At 46.1% G+C, this 6413-nt stretch overlaps 1 pseudogene; it reads left to right on the top strand.

Annotated features, from left to right (window-relative positions):
* The first annotated feature begins 2322 nt into the window (after positions 1-2322).
* On the top strand, positions 2323-3625 carry LOC146427409 (ETS translocation variant 3 pseudogene; annotated as a pseudogene).
* Positions 3626-6413: the final 2788 nt, after the last annotated feature.

The raw sequence follows: 6413 nt of genomic DNA, 5'->3' as shown, positions 1-6413 counted from the left end.
CAGGAAAAGTAGGGAAATTTGGGATTATTGAATCCCTTAAAAAACCCGAAACACTCTGGAAGTTGTTAAATCCAAAAATTCCAAACTTTTCTCCACAAAAAATCCCAATTTGGAGGAGCTGGGCCTGGTGTGAGCTGCGCCAGGGGAGAGCCTGGAAGGTGAATCCAGCAGGGAAAAAGCAGGAAAAAATCAGGAAAAGTAGGAAAATCAGAGATTATTGAATCCATAAAAATCCCCCAAACACTCTGGAAGTTGTTAAATCCAAAAATTCCAAACTTTTCTCCACAAAAAATCCCAGTTTGGAGGAGCTGGGCCTGGTGTGAGCTGCACCAGGGGAAAGCCTGGAAAGTGAATCCAGCAGGAATTTCTGGAAAAAAGCAGGAAAAGTAGGAAAATTGGAGATCATTAAATCCTTTAAAAAACCCCAAACCCTCTGGAAGTTGTTATTCCCAAAAATTCCAGACTTTTCTCCACAAAAATGCCAAATTTGGAGGAACCCAGCTCAGCTTACAGGGGAAAGCTTGGAAAAAAAAATCAGGAAAAAGAGGGATAATAGGGATGGAAGTGGAAAAAAGAGGAAAAATAAATAGGGATGGAAGCAGAAAAAACAGGGAAAATAGGATTTGAAGCGTAAAAAATAGGGAAAACAGGATGGAAGTGGATAAAACAGGGAAAATAGGGATGGAAGCAGAAAAAAACATGAGAAATAGGGGGAAAAAAGCAGGAAAAACAGGGAAAATAAATGGGGATGGAAGCAGAAAAAAACAGGGAAAATAGGGATGGAGGGAGAAAAAAACAGGAAAAATAGGGAAAGAAAAGCAGGAAAAACCAGGGAAAATAGGGGAAAAAGCAGGAAAAACAGGGAAAATAAATAGGGATGGAAGCAGAAAAAAGAGGGAAAATCGGATTTGAAGCAGAAAAAGCAGGTTGTGTGCAAGAAAAAAGGGATTTTTCCAGCTCTCCTCCTCTCCCTCCGGCAATCCCAGCCGCTTTGTTTTCCCAAAAACCCCAAAAAACGAAGGAAAAATCCCTCCAGGTGTTGCTGGCTTGGCTCTGCCGGGTTTTATTTATTTTATTTTATTTTTTTTTTCCAGAAGGGAATGTGTTTTCCCAGCCAAGGCTGGGGGTGGGATGGATTAGCGAGGAGCTGCTGCGTGTGAAGCGCTAATTAACTGGCAGTAATTAACCAACTAACGAGTCTGGGCAGCTGCAGCTCCTCCTCTCCCCGCGGCGCTTCCAAAAGAATAACAATAATAATAATAATTTGGGAGAATTGGGAATGTTCTGCTTAATCCCAACCCTCTGGCGTGGGGGTTGGGATGGAAAATGGGGAATTTTGGGGATTTTTTGGGATTTTTTCCTCCTTTTTGGGGTTTTTTTTTGGTGGGAAAAGGGGAATTCAAGGGGCGGGAATTGGGATGGAAAATGTGGAATTTGGGGGTTTTTTCCAGGATTTTGTCTCTTTTTTGGGGATTTTTGAGTGGGAAAAAGGGAGTTCAAGGCATGGAAATTGGACTAGAAAGTGTGAAATTTGGGGTTTTTTTTCCTCCAGGATTTTCCCTGGTTTTTGGGGATTTTTTGGTGGGAAAAGGGGAATTCAAGGGGTGGAAATTGGAGAATTTACCTCCAAATGGCTCTGGGAGTTGCATAAGAGAGATTTTCTTCCCAAAAATCAATTTAAAAAAAACCCCAAAGCCTCTGGAAGTCGTTTTTCCAATTTTTCCCATTTCCCCCATTTTTCCCCATTTCTCCCCCATTTTTGCCCCATTTTCTACCATTTTCCCCCATTTCCCCCATTTTTTCCCCCTTTCTCCCACATTCCCTGCATTTTCCCCCATTTATTTTCCCCCATTTCCCCATTCTCCCCCATTTTCCCCCATTTTCCCCTTTTCCCCACATCTTTTCCCCCAATCCCCTTTTCCCCCATTTCCCCCATTCTCCCCATTTCCTCCATCTTTCCCCCATTCTCCCCATTTTGGCCCCATTTTGGCCCCATTTTTGCTCCATTTTCTACCATTTTCCCCCATTTTCTCAATTCTGCCCTTTTCCCCATTTTTCCCCCCATTTTTCCCCCCATTTCCCCCCATTTTCCCCCATTTTTCCCATTTTCCCCCATTCCCCATTTTCCCCCATTTTCCCCATTCCTACCATCTTCTCCCCATTTTACCCCATTTATCCCCATTCCCCATTTTCTCCCATTTTTCTCCCCAGTTTTCCCCATTTTCTACCATTTTTCCCCATTTTCCCCATTTCTCCCAGCCTCCATTTTCCCCATTTTCCCCCATTTCCCCCATTTCCCCCCAATATTTCCCCATCCCCTAACATTTCTCTCTCTCTCTCCCCGTTGCAGGCGTGGTCCCGCAGAGCGCTCCCCCCGTCCCCACCGCCTCCTCCCGCTTCCACTTCCCCCCTCTGGACCCTCACAGCCCCACCGAGGACTCCCAGCCCAGCTCCCGCTTCCCTCCTCCCTCCCTGCTCCCGTCCCACCCGGAGCCGCTGGGGGAACCCGACCGCAAGGCAGAGCCCTCGGAGCTGGAGGAGAACGCCCCGGATTGGCGCCGCGACCTGCTGCCGCCGTCCCACCCTTCCTCCCTGGCGGGGCAGAAACGCAAACCCGACGTGGTGCTGCCGCTGTTCTCCCGCCCGGGGATGTTCCCCGAGCACCCGCACAGCCCCTTCGCCGTGTCCCCGCTGCCGCCCGGCCGCTCCGGCGTGCTCAACGTCCCCATCTCCCCGGCGCTGTCCCTCACCCCCACGCTGTTCTCCTACAGCCCCTCGCCCGGGCTGAGCCCCTTCGCGGGGAGCAGCTGCTTCTCCTTCAACCCCGAGGAGATGAAGCACTACCTGCACTCGCAGGCCTGCTCCGTGTTCAACTACCACCTGAGCCCCAGGACTTTCCCGCGGTACCCGCTGGTGGTTCCTCCGCTGCAGTGCCCCGTGCCGCTGGAGGAGCAGCCGCAGTTCCCCATCAAGCTGCAGCCGCCGCCCGCCGGCAGGAAGAACCGCGAGAGGATGGAGATCCCCGTGGAGATCCCGGGGGAGATTCCGGGGGAAATTCCCGAGGAATCGGGCAACTCGCAGATCCCCAACGCTCCTCCCGCCAGGGTGAAGGTGGAGCCGGGCTTTGGCGCGGAGAAGGAGGAGAAGAACGGGAAGGAGGGCGAGGAAACGGCGGAAAAACGGGACGGGAAGGAGGAGGAGGAGAACGAGGAGGAGGAGGAAGAGCAGAAATCGGCGGTGTTCGCCCGGCCGGCCGCCCCGGCGTGGATCCCACCTTCCCATCCCGGGATTCTGGGGGAAGAGGCGGCGGATCACGGGGAGAACACTCCGGAAAAACCATCCTCGGGGGATGCTGGGAGTCAGGAGAAGAGGGAGGACGCGGTGATGCCGCCCAAGCTGCGGCTGAAGCGGCGCTGGAACGGAGACTCGCGGCAGGAGATCCCCGAGGAGAGACCCAACGGCGTCTGGCATCTGCCCAAGGCCGTGGCCACTGCCTCCGACACCTAAACCCCCCAAATTCCTCGGGAAAAAATCCCCAAATCCGTCGGATCCGTGTGTTGGTGTAGCAAGGTCGCAGAGCGGGTGGGGAGCGGGGAGGGAGTTTGGGGAGTTTTGGGGGATTTTTAGGGCTTTTTGGGGAATTTTTAGGGGGTTTGGGGGATTTTGGGGAATTTTTAGGGAATTTAGGAGAATTTTTAGGGGATTTGGGGGATTTTTAGGGAATTTAGGGAATTTTTACGGAATTTTGGGGAATTATTAGGGATTTTTGGGGAATTATTAGGGGATTTTTGGAGAATTTTTAGGGATTTTTTGGGAATTTTTAGGGAATTTTAGGGAATCTTAGGGATTTTGGGAGATTTTTAGGGAATTTGGGGAATTTTTAGGGATTTCGGGGAATTTTTCGGGAATTTAGGGAATTTTTGGGAATTTTTAGGGATTTTGGGAGATTTTTAGGGAATTTTGGGGAATTCAGGGAATTTTTGGGAATTTTTAGGGGATTTTTAGGGAATTTTTAGGGAATTCAGGGAATTTTTACGGAATTTTTGGGAATTTTTAGGGGATTTTGGGGTCGGGGAGGGAGGTGGGAGGAGGGAGGGCATTGGGATTTTTGTGGTTTTTGGGGTTTTTTTGTTGACTTGCAGGTGAGGATTTGCCGGAATTCCCGGATTCGCAGGACTCGGCGGAGGAATTCCGGAGGGTTAGAATTCCCGCGGGAATCTCCAAATCTCACTTTTTACCAATTTTTAATTGTTTTGGGATTTTTTTCCTCTTTAAACGGACGAAGAGGTTTTTTCCCCAACCTTCCGGGAAACGGAAATTTTGGGAATTTTGGGGTTTTGGGGTTTTTTTTTGGGAATTTTGCACTGTCCTCGCAGCAGGGGAAGGAAGGAAGGAAGGAAAGATTCAGGAAAACTCGGAAAATCAGGACGGAGCCGCGTTCCCGGCGGATTTCCAGGAGGGAAAAAAAAATCCTGGAAAAAACACGGAAAAACAAAAAAAAAAAAAGTAAAATTTCCCTTTTCCTCGGGAAGAAGCCATGAGCAAAACTCTCCAATCTTTTTTCAGGGAATGGGAATGGGAATAACACAAGAATTAACCGGATGCCTTTAATCCTAACGCATTAAAAAATATATATATTTGTGTCTTTTTTTTTTTTTTTTTGGATTTTAATGGTTTTTTTGCCCGGGTTGGGAATCTTTTTCCCCCTTTTTCCCAACCTCTGGAATTTTCTGGAATGCGTCGGGAGGAAGATTGGGAATGATTGCGGAGCGGGAACGGCGGAATTCCCGGGAAAATTCCCGATTTTTCGGATCCCCTCTCACCTTGACTCATGCCTTAAAGAAAAAAAAAAACAAAAATAATTAAAAACCACGACAAAAAACCCGCGTGGACTTTCCGCTGGGAATTCTTGGATTCCATGGATTTTGGGTTTTTTTTTTTTGGGATGAAAATTCCCAAATCTCGCTGTAAATCCGCTTTTTTTCCCCCGCGCTGCAGAATGAATTCCTTAGCCTCCGGGGTGAATCCCTCAGGGATTTTCCAGGATTTGCTCGGAAAAAAACGCAGGGAGGAGGAAGCCGAAGATTCCCCGAGGATTCTCCGCAAAATTTTGGGAATTTTTCGGGAGGAAAAATAAAAAAACAAACTCGGAATTCCCCGCAGGGACGATTGGCGGGAATTCGGGATTTCTCGGAATGTGGAGGAGGAAAAGAAAACCGAGAAAAACCACCAAAATCAGGGTGGGAAAAACCACCTGGATGATCCCAAAAAAAAGAGGAATAAATGAGAATTGCCACCCCGGAGAGGGAGCGAGGATGAACTCAGGAATCTCACGAGGAGGCCTTGCCCGGAATTCCCGGAATTCCCGGGAAAATCCCAAATCCAAGTGCCGAAAATCCCCCAGGAGGAGTTGGAATTTTTGGGCTTTAAAGGGGAAATTGTTTGGGATTTGGGATTTTTGGGGAGGGAATGTTGTTGATCCATTGCACTGCTGGAGAGAGGTTTTGTAAAAAGAATTAAAAATTTAAAAATTAAAAATAAAAAGTGGGAGAAGTTCAGGGAATTCCGGATGGAGCTGGAAGAGTTGGGAATTCCGGAATTCCCGGGAGGAAGAGGAGGAGGGAAGGAAAAATAGAAATGAATAATGGGAAGAGGGTGAAGAATGTTGGGGGAAAATTGGATTTAAAGGAAAAAATTGGTGGATTTAAGGAAAAAATTAATGGAGTTGAAGGAAAAATTAATGGAGTTGAAGGAAAAAATTATTGGAGTTAAAGGAAAAAAATTATTGGAGTTGAAAGAAAAAAATATTGGAGTTAAAGGAAAAAATTATTGGAGTTAAAGGAAAAATTTAATGGAGTTAAGGAATGGTGAAAATGTGGATTTAAAGGAAAAAAAAGGATTTGGTGAATGGCAAAAATAAGGATTTAAATGTGGATTTAAAGGAAAAAAAATGGATTTGGAGAATGGTAAAAATAAGGATTTAAAGGACAAAAAATGGATTTGGAGATTGGTAAAAATAAGGATTTAAATGAAAAAAAATTGATGTGAAGGTTAGCAAAAAAATGGATTTAAAGGACTAAAAACGGATTTAAAATTGAAAAAATCCGAGGAAAATTTTAGAAAAAAACCTTTAAAAATTAAGGAAAAAAAATCCAAAAAAATTAGGAAGTTCGAGTTAAAAATCAACTCCTGAAATTCCGATGTGCCAAATGAATGAATGAATGGAGAGAAAAATGAGAAACCAAACAGAAATCCCTCGGGCAGTTGGGAATGTTGGAATTCTCCCCTGGCTGGTTGGAGAACTCCCGGAGCATTTTCCCGTTCCTGGCAGGTTTTATTTCGCTTTTTTTTTTTATTTACGTAGCAAAAAAATCCTTAGGAAAAAAAAAATTAAAAAATAATTTAAAAAAATT

This window comes from Lichenostomus cassidix, chromosome 25 (genome assembly GCF_008360975.1).
Source record: "Lichenostomus cassidix isolate B80296 chromosome 25, HeHo_3.0, whole genome shotgun sequence".
NCBI classification, from domain to species: Eukaryota; Metazoa; Chordata; class Aves; order Passeriformes; family Meliphagidae; genus Lichenostomus; species Lichenostomus cassidix.
This window is presented reverse-complemented; position numbering and strand designations above follow the sequence as displayed.